Source organism: Engystomops pustulosus, chromosome 7 (assembly GCF_040894005.1).
Source record: "Engystomops pustulosus chromosome 7, aEngPut4.maternal, whole genome shotgun sequence".
NCBI classification, from domain to species: Eukaryota; Metazoa; Chordata; class Amphibia; order Anura; family Leptodactylidae; genus Engystomops; species Engystomops pustulosus.
Genome location: NC_092417.1, coordinates 34,603,017 through 34,614,001, shown reverse-complemented (window position 1 = coordinate 34,614,001; position 10,985 = coordinate 34,603,017).

Genomic DNA, 10,985 nt, shown 5'->3' with positions numbered 1-10,985 from the left:
CTTAGAGAACCTTCTGCAGATGCTTTGCTAGCAATTTGTATCTATGGTGGCACTTACCAGTTATTCCTTCCCCAAAAACCTTACTGTTTTTAATTATGAGAATGATTTTTATATGACCATAAGACTTGAGTTGACTCTTATAGGTACAGTGCTTCATACACTGCCAAAACATGGTCTCCACTCTACTTATGGACACAGGGATGGTCAAAGTTTTCTGGAAGACAAGTAGCTGTTTACTTTGTTTTAGTCCTTTCACTTTCTCAGGATACATTACAGGTGAATAACCCTCAAGACTTTTTACATTCACATTAAAGATTGATCCAATGCATCTTTATGGCTCCATACTTCCATAGAGCAAACTGATGGAAAGACTCAACTTATCACTATTGTTATTCATACAAGGTATGGGTCTGATAAGGCCAGCCTGGCTCAGCACTATGATCACTCCTAACTTCAAGTATTGTATTTCATCATAATGGATCCTCAGATGCAGAAAGTCTCACCCCTACCCTCTAGCAAATCGTTGATTGATGGCGGTACCAGGTGTCCGATCCCCAATGATCACATATTAATGACTTGTACTAAAGATAGGTCATCATTGTTTTAGTCCTGTAAAAACCCTTCAAACCTGACCAACAGTATTTTGGTACACTGTGCTGTATATGTACTTATTTTGTACCTGGTATAGCGAGATGTCACAGGTTAACAATAGCGGTCAGCATGCTAAGATACTCACCATTCTCTGTAGCCACTTACTGTAGCTGTCTGTAACACTGGTGAGAGAGGTCCTACTCCTGGCTATGTTTTGACCTATGGCTCTTCCTGACTGTTCTGTTGCCTGATCCTTTGTGTCACACACTGGTGTCTATGTATGACAAGCACAAGAGGTATCAGCCTTTCAATCTCTTTGCAATGAAGACCAGATCCCTGGGTATGGGTGAGGAGGTGAGAGTCAATCTGGTTGATTGGGTTCACACTTAAAGGGGTATTCTCGTCTCTGCATTCACATTCAGTTTCATTAATTATGCATATGTAAACATTTGTTCAATTGGATGTTATTAAAAAAAATATTTCTGTGTGAAGATAACTTCCCATAAATGTGGCCATGCCGTCCCTTAGAAACAAGATGGCTTCCTCGGTTACGACCACGTCACATTTAGACAGCAGTGGCCCGACATGCGCTATTGAGCTCTGCCTGACCACATGCATTCAGCGATCATTACACAACTCGGCTGTGGGACCTGCAGTAACTCCCGGATATTTCATATACAAAAACTTTTTGTCTATTTGTGCTATCCATCCAGCAGAGGTGGCCGTATCCGAGGAAGCCATCTCGTTTCTAAGGGACAACATGGCAACAATTATGAGAAATTATCTTCACACAGGAACATTTTTTTTAATAACATCTAATTGAAGAAATGTTTATTAATGGAAGATTAATCAAACTGAATGTGAGTGCCCAGACGAGAATACCCCTTTAAGGGAAATCTCCTATCAAAAGCAAACATGATAAACCAGGGACAGGTTTATGGCCTCCTTGCCTCTAGAATCAATGTTTAAAATTATGTTAATGACCCAGGAGAGCTCTGGGGGTTGTTAACAGCCTGTAGCAGCCTGTGCAAATACAGCATGGAAGAGGTCTGGTAATACTCCTCATAACCCTGCTGGCTCATTAGCATAATTGCAAAAGTTGATTTTAGAAGAACGGAGATTACAAGATTCTCACAGTCACTGGGGCACATTTACTAAGCTCTGTGCGCCAGTTTTCTGTTGGACTTTGCACATTCTTTCTAGTGGAAACTGCTTGTACAGGTATTTACAAGTGTCTGCGCCACATTTGTGTCACACATGACCCTTTTATGGCGCGTCTGCACTATTCTTTATGCAACACAAATATCTGCAGGGGACGTTCTGGTGCTCAGTCAGACTGTGCGCCAGATTTAACATGCAAAGTCCGACAGAAATCTGTTGTACGCCCTATGTCAGTGATGGTGAACCTTTTGGATACTGAGTGCCCAAACTACAACCAAAATCCACTTATTTACTGAAGAGCGCCAACATGGCATTTTAAGCAGTAACTTACTGCTACCTGTTCTTCCACATCTTTCAATCATATCGGCCCCCTGAGGCCACCAATACAGTTGAAAGAAGGAGGGCAAATTCAGTCTATCATTGTAGTTTCTCTCCAGGGTCTCTCTGTAGAGAAAGAAATGTGGGTCCAGCAGGATGAGCTTCAAAGATAATGCAGTGTGGCTTAAGTTGCCTGGGAAGTCAAGAAGATTTGGTCCTATTTGGTGAGCTCTGTCCTGGGACGATTGTCTGAGTCCTCACAGAAATGGCTCTGAGTGCCACCTCTGGCACCCGTGCCATAGGTTTGCCACCGCTGCCCTATGTTAGAGGTGCACCAAATAAAGTTCGTGCAATCTGTTGGAGCAGTGCAGGGGGCGCCAGATTCATGAAGAACTTGCACCAGAAATCCTGAATCTGGCGCCCCCTGCACTATACACAGGACACTGCACATAGTACAGACTGCACTGTTCTTAGTAAATGTGCCCCATTAAGTCTACATTGGAGGACACCCCTGTACTATGACCTGTCAAGTCTCCTGAGGTCATTCTTATAAGTGTATTATAATAATTTTTGAAGATTCCTTCTGGACAGCTCTGCCTTTAGTATGTGGTATGAACATTATCATAGCCAGTGATAGGATATATCCACAGCTGAAATCACTTTCCCTTCTGTAATGTAAAAGTGAGAAGTCTTGTTGTTTGGCACTCAAGAAACCCCATGCAAACACTAGTCCATGTTTATAACATGAGACATTAATATTATCATTCCAATACAAACCTATATGGCAATAATACAGCATCCGAATAGGTTTAAGCTTTCAATTTACCTTGAGGTTCATACCGTATGACTGCCAGTCATGCTGAGGGGCCTCATGGGGCCTTATCTAACTCTTCTGATGTTCTGCAACCACAATACCCATATGAGATGACTTATACATGTGAATGACTGCTGGATGAGAATAGAGCGAACAGAACTGCGGCACTCAGTGGGATAAACACTCGACGAAAAAAGATTAAAGATAGTATCTGGTTGCCATGGATATAAAGCCCCATTTGTGCAATTTATTCTATGACATTAAATATTTTACACTTTTCTAGATCTGTGTTTTCTGCCGGAGAAAAAAAAACAACAATGTTCTTAAAGAAAATACATTTCTATTCTCATGGATGTAATAATATTTTCTGCAGCAATATTTTATAGTCTCTTTCAGTGTTATAGAATTGTATATGTGTCAATGTGGTCAATAATTTGCCATAGTACAGTTAGGTAAGTATTTGGACATTGACACAATTTTATTTTTTTTTCCTGTATGCTGAAAAATATTTAAAATAGAGTTAAATAATGGACATGGACATACAGTCCAGACTTCAGTTTTCATTTAAGGATATCCATATTAAAATTGGATGAATGGTTTCAGAGCTGCAACTCTGCGCCACCCTGTTTTAAAATAAGCCGAAAACATTTGGACAATTGACTCAATGGATGTTTCATGGACAGGTAAGGGCAATTTCTTCATGATGTAATTTTCAATTAAGCAGATAAAAGGCCTGGAGTTGATTAGAGGTTTGGCGCTTGCATTTTCAAGATTTTGCTGAGAAGAAAACATGGTGTCAGAGGAGCTCTCCATAAATGGTGAAACAAGCCATCCTTAAGTTGCAAAAACAGAAAAACCCATCTGAGAAAATGCTACAATATAAAGGAGTGGCAAAATCTACAGTCTGGCACATCCTGAGAAAGAAAGCACTGGTGAACTTATCAATGCATAAAGATCTGGACGCCTACAGAAGACGACAGTGGTGGATGATCACAGAATAATTTCCATGGTGAATAGAAACCCTTCTCAACAGCCAATCAAGTCACCAACACTCCCTGGGATTTAGGAGTATCAATATCCAAACCTACCTTAAAGAGAAGACTACATGATTGAAAATACAGAGGGTTCACTTATAAGCTTCAAGAATAAAATGTCTAGATTAGACTTTGCTAAAAAACATCTGACAAAGCCAGTACAATTCTGGAAGAATAATCTTTGGACAGATGAAACCAAGATTAACCTCAACCAGAATGATAGAAAGAAAAAGTATGGTGGCGGAGAGGTACAGCTCATGATACAAATCATAGCACATCGGGGCACATTTACTTACCTGTCTGGAGGAGTTCCCGAAAGTGCATTGTCTGACGATAATGCACTGTGCCGCGATTCACTAACATCGTGCACCCGATATCCTGCATCCATCGCTTCCCCACTTAGGTCCACCGGAGTTCACCATCTTCATCCTGGTGCATGTAAGTGCATTGTTTGCAACACGATTTTAATCTTAAATTCCACGCTCAGTCTGAATCAGTTGGATCGTCCGATGGCCCGGTCCCCCGATTTCTGTCGCATGAAAGCCAAAATTCGATCGTGTGCGACACAATCCCCTTCTACATCCCTGTCCCAGCGGCGCAAATCCCGAATACCATGAACTGTCAGACGGAAATGTAAGCCGCGAACCCTTAGTAAATAAGCCCATCATGTCTGTTACATGTATGTAAGAACCACAATATTTGCAGGTAAAGTAAAGTGTCATTTTATATTAGAAGACTTTGGTTGGCCAAAGTCTTTTGTGGCAATTTCACCACTGGTATCCAAACTGATAAGAATGGGGCTATACCCTCCAGTTTCAATGATTTTCTATGGGGTTGCTAAAAATAGACTGTACTTGGCTAGTTTGGCCGAACCCGAATTTAAAAAAGCTGTCCGGGTTTGGGTACCAAATCCATACTTCAACCAGTAACACCCAGCAAAGTCGCCAGCAACATCTTAATTATCCACTGCCCCTGCAAGACGTCATTTTGGGGATTGACAATCCTCCCCAGAATGATGGCAATCTACTCAATTGCGGGCAGTAACTGCGGAGTGTTTGAGCTGAAACCCAAACTCTGTGGTTTGGGTCTTCTCAACACACCTCTACCAATATTGATCTCTACCAATCCGTAAGTTTTTTACTTGAATGGGCTGTTCATATTAAAATATAGTCCCCTTTGAATTAGCAACAGTCACAGGGAAAATGTAGAAGAATTGTACAAGTCCTAAAGGATTACGTTTGGCAGGTGACAATAACAAAAAAAATTGTTTTAGGCTACATTCACATGGCCGTATGGGGGATGTATATATCGCCGCCGTTTATATACACCATATATACACTCACCGGCCACTTTATTAGGTACACCATGCTAGTAACGGGTTGGACCCCCTTTTGCCTTCAGAACTGCCTCAATTCTTCGTGGCATACATTCAACAAGGTGCTGGAAGCATTCCTCAGAGATTTTGGTCCATATTGACATGATAGCATCACACAATTGCCGCAGATTTGTTGGCTGCACATCCATGATGCGAATCTCCCAGGCAACATTTTTCCAATCTTCTACTGTCCAATTTCGATGAGCTTGTGCAAATTGTAGCCTCAGTTTCCTGTTCTTAGCTCAAAGGAGTGGCACCCGGTGTGGTCTTCTGCTGCTGTAGCCCATCTGCCTCAAAGTTCGATGTACTGTGCGTTCAGAGATGCGCTTCTGCCTACCTTCCTTGTAACGGGTGGCGATTTGAGTCACTGTTGCCTTTCTATCAGCTCGAACCAGTCTGCCCATTCTCCTCTGACCTCTGGCATCAACAAGGCATTTCCGCCCACAGAACTGCCACTCACTGGATGTTTTTTCTTTTTTGGACCATTCTCTGTAAACCCTAGAGATGGTTGTGCGTGAAAATCCCAGTAGATCAACAGTTTCTGAAATACTCAGACCAGCCCTTCTGGCACCAACAACCATGCCACGTTCAAAGGCACTCAAATCACCTTTCTTCCCCATACTGATGCTCGGTTTGAAGTGCAGGAGATTGTCTTGACCATGTCTACATGCCTAAATGCACTGAGTTGCCGCCATGTGATTGGCTGATTAGAAATTAAGTGTTAACGAGCAGTTGGACAGGTGTACCTAATAAAGTGGCCGGTGAGTGTATGCGCCCTGTGAGACACTGAAGGGGTTAACTGTGGATGGGCGGTATGTTTCCCCTAGGTTTTGCTTCTATGCAAGGCCTTAGTCCTGAGGTGGGTTTGTCCAGCACCTTGGACACAGGTGATGGGAACAGCCTAATTAGCCTGGATAAAATGACTCAGCAGAGTTGAGTGGGTTGTCTCTCTGTGGAAGGAGGCTGAGAGGACACAGCTCTGACCTGTGTGTCTGGAGCAGCCACGTGATCTTTGTTTAGTGTGAGCTAGTGGACTATTTGTATAGTTAGCACCCTGACGGGTAGGTTTTCTTTTGTTTATTCAAATACCTGAATGTAAAGGCTGGTTTTATTTTGCTGCAATAAACGCAGGCGAGACCTGTTTGGACTGTACCCTGGTGTCCCTGTCTTGAACTGCATCCCAGCACCCCGCTACCACGGTCTCTACTGGGCCAAATCTCCACATATGGTGCTTCGGATTGCGGGCAGTTCAAAAAGACACACACCTGAAAGGCTTGCTACATCCTGCAACATTGCATGGCCTGGGTGAAAGCAGCAGGCAAAGTGCAGGATAAAGCCAAGATGGAGGACTTTATTAAATACCTGCAAGAGGAGGCCAGAGCTAATCGGCAGCAGCAGCAGGAGGAGGCCAGAGCTACTCGGCTGCAGCAGCAGGAAGAGTCCCAGGCTAATCGACAGCTGCAGCAAGCCATGCTCCAGCAGCAGGAGGAGAGGTCCCGACAGCAGCAAGCCATGTTCCAGCAGCAGGAGGAGAGGTCCCGCCAGCAGCAGGAGGAGAGGTCCCGACAGCAGCAAGCCATGTTCCAGCAGCAGGAGGAGAGGTCCCGACAGCAGCAAGCCATGCTCCAGCAACAGCAGGAGGAGTCCCGAGCCATGTTCCAGCTGATGATGGAGAAGTTTTCTGGCATTATGGCAGTACCGCAAGCGTCGACTACTGAGGGGTCCCATACTGGTCTACAAGGGTACCCGGTTGTCCAGTGTTCCGCACGGGCTGCAGTACAAAAGGCTTTACAAAAAATGGCGGCGACCGACGACGTGGAGGCGTATCTCACAGTGTTCGAGCGAGTAGCTGAGCGAGAGGAGTTACCGGCTGAGCAGTGGGCAGATGTCCTGGCACCGTTCCTGACCGGCGAGTCGCAGAAGGCTTACTACGACCTGAGTGAAACGGAGGCCCGTGAGTACCCCCAGCTAAAGGCGGAGATTCTGGCTCGTCTTGGGGTCACCGTTCAAGTTCGCTCCAGCCGGGTCCACCAGTGGGCTTACTCAGAAAAATTACCCCCACGCTCCCAAATGCATGACCTGATCCATCTTGTCCGGAAGTGGTTACAACCAGAGGACTGCACCCCCGCACAGATGGTAGAGAGAGTGGTCCTCGACAAATTCACCCGTTCTCTGCCCTCTCGGCTCCAGCGGTGGGTTGGACAGGCCGGTCCCACAAAAGCTGAGGAGCTGGTGTCCCTAGTAGAGAGGTATAGGGCTACGGAGGACCTGCTACTTACCTCTCCGACACGAAGCAGTGCCAGTGACAGGGTCACCAAACCAGCTGGTAAGACTGCTACTGCGGAAAAGGGGAGACATGTCAGGTTGGGAGGGGGTTCATTGGGGGGCGTGGATACCCAGAAACCCAGTGAGGCTCGTGACAGAGGTCATGGCCGCATCCAGTGCTGGCGGTGCCATGAAATGGGCCATATTGCTGCCAACTGTCCACTGTCAGTGGAGCCAATGGACTGCAACCAGACCCGGCGAGTGTCACTGTTTGCCCGGCCAGTTCTGGCGGCTGAGTCAGTCACGGATGCAGAACCCCAAGTATGCATGGTCACAATCGGTGGTCACACAGTGGAAGCCTTGCTAGACTCAGGGAGTCTGGTCACCCTGGTGCGGGGAACTTTGGTTGATCCTGGACTATACAGTGGGCGGAGAGTGGGAGTGTTGTGTATACATGGGGACACTCGCGATTATCCCACTGCTGTCATCAACCTACATACCCCTTGTGGTACTGTTACCCATGAAGTGGGGGTGGTGGGGACCCTGTTTCATGAGGCTATTATCGGCAGAGACTTACCGGTGTTTTGGGACCTCTGGAGACGAAGACCCACCTCAGGTGCTGTTGCAGATAATGGACATCAGGTATGTCCGGCCTTGGCCCCTGAACCCTTTGAGGCCGATGTACCCACACCAGCAGTAGGGGTGACCCCATGTGATTAATTCTCTCCCCTAGAGGTCCTAGCTGGTGAGGTCGAGGGCCACGAGGAGGTGGCCGACATGCTGGACCTTGAGATTTCCCGTGAAAATTTTGGGGCTGCACAGCTACAGGACCCTACCTTGGTTAAAGCACGGGAGAATGTTAAGGTGATAAATGGGGTACTCCAAATACCAGGGGCTGATAAAATATACCCCCGAATGGTGATTATTGGGGAACTCTTGTACAGGGTCGACCAGATACGGGGTGAGGAGGTTGAGCAACTTGTAGTACCCCAATCTCACCGTAGGCTGGTGCTAGAGTTGGCACACAAACATGTGCTGGGAGGGCACTTAGGTGCTGAGAAGACCAGAGAAAGGATCCTGCAGAGATTTTTCTGGCCCGGGGTGTGGGAGGAGGTAAACCGGTATTGTAGCTCCTGCCCTGAGTGTCAACTTACTGCCCCGGTCTCCCACTTCAGGAGTCCTTTGGTCCCGCTACCGATCATAGAAGTGCCCTTTGAACGGATTGCAATGGATCTGGTTGGCCCCATAGTCAAATCCTCCAGGGGGCACCAATACATCCTAGTTATCCTGGACTACGCTACGCGGTATCCCGAGGCGATTCCATTAAGGAACACCTCCTCCAAAAATATTGCTAGGGAGCTGTTCCAGGTGTTCTCACGCACAGGCCTCCCCAAGGAAATCTTGACTGACCAGGGTACCCCATTCATGTCTAGGGTAATGAAGGAGATGTGCAAGTTACTACAGGTAAAACAGCTCCGCACCTCTGTGTATCATCCTCAGACAGATGGCCTGGTCGAGAGGTTTAATAAGACCTTGAAGGGGATGCTTAAGAGGGTGGTCAGCAAAGATGGGAAGGACTGGGATTGTTTGTTGCCCTATTTGATGTTTGCCATACGTGAAGTTCCCCAGTCCTCCACGGGTTTCTCACCCTTTGAGCTGTTATATGGCCGTTCCCCACGTGGGCTTTTGGATGTAGCCAAGGAGACCTGGGAGCAGGAGAGAACCCCCCACCGTAGTGTGATAGAACACGTCTCCCTTATGCAGGACCGCATAGCGGCGGTAATGCCCCTTGTAAAGGAGCACATGACAAGGGCACAAGAGGCCCAGTCTAGGGTCTACAATAGGTCAGCTAGACTCAGGACCTTTAACCCAGGCGACAGAGTGCTAGTTCTGGTGCCCACCGTGGAGAGCAAGTTCTTGGCCAAATGGCAAGGGCCATATGAGGTCATGGAGAGAGTGGGGAAGGTAACCTACAGGGTATCTCAGCCGGGGAGGAGGAAACCCGAACAGATATACCACGTGAACCTCCTAAAGCCATGGAGGGAAAGAGAGTCCCTGATGGCCATGGGAATAGAGAAGGCGTCTGTCTCCAAGAAGGGGACACCGGAGGTAGGTGTACCCAATGCCAAGGTGCCTGAAGTACGGATCTCGGAGTCCCTCTCCAGGGCCCAGATTCAGGAAGCGAAGGAGTTTGTGCTCCGAAATATGGAGGTGTTCTCTAAGTTACCGGGACGTACTTCAGTCATCAAGCATGACATCATAACCGAACCCCACATCCGGGTACACCAAAAACCTTACCGGGTCCCTGAAGCGCGCCGGCTTGCCATATCCGAAGAAGTCAGGCAGATGTTAGACCTGGGGGTTATCGAGGAGTCTAAAAGTGACTGGTCGAGTCCTATTGTGTTGATTCCCAAACCTGATGGTTCCCTACGGTTCTGCAATGATTTTAGGAAGTTGAACGAGGTGTCCAAATTTGATTCCTATCCCATGCCCAGGGTTGACGAGTTGATAGAACGACTTGGACAGGCTAGGTTCTTCTCCACCCTTGACCTGACGAAAGGGTATTGGCAGGTACCCCTGACTGACAGGGCTAAAGAGAAGACCGCTTTTGTTACCCCTGATGGGCTTTTTCAGTACGTGGTACTCCCCTTTGGGCTACATGGGGCTCCCGCCACATTCCAGAGGTTAATGGATCTCGTGCTAAAACCTCACCGGAGTTATGCCTCGGCCTACTTAGATGACATCATAGTCTATAGTAGCGACTGGGAGAGTCATCTAGCCAAAGTACAAGCAGTGGTAGACTCCCTGAGGGCAGCAGGGCTGACAGCGAACCCCCAAAAGTGTGCACTGGGTCTGGAAGAGGCCCGTTACCTGGGTTACCGTATTGGGCGAGGGGTCATCAAACCCCAAGTAAATAAAGTAGAGGCGATCCAGCAATGGCCACGGCCTTTGAGCAAGAAGCAAGTGAGGGCTTTTCTGGGCATAGTGGGATATTATCGCCGATTTATCCCCGATTTTGCGACAATAGCGGCACCCCTGACTGACCTGACTAAGGGTAGCAGGGCGGTCATGGTAAAGTGGAGTGAAGAGGCTGAGGGGGCGTTTCAGCGACTTAAGACGGTTTTGTGTGAGGGACCGATACTGATCACCCCTAACTTCACCAAGACCTTTATTGTGCAGACTGACGCTTCTGACGTGGGCTTGGGGGCTGTCCTGTCCCAAGTAGTGGAGGGTGAGGAACATCCTGTGATATTCCTGAGCCGCAAGCTCACACCTCCTGAAAAGAACTATAGTATAGTTGAGAGGGAGTGCTTAGCGATCAAATGGGCTCTGGAATCCCTGAGGTATTATCTGGTAGGGCGGCAGTTTACACTGGTGACCGATCACTCTCCCCTAACCTGGATGAGTCAGGCCAAGGAGAGGAACG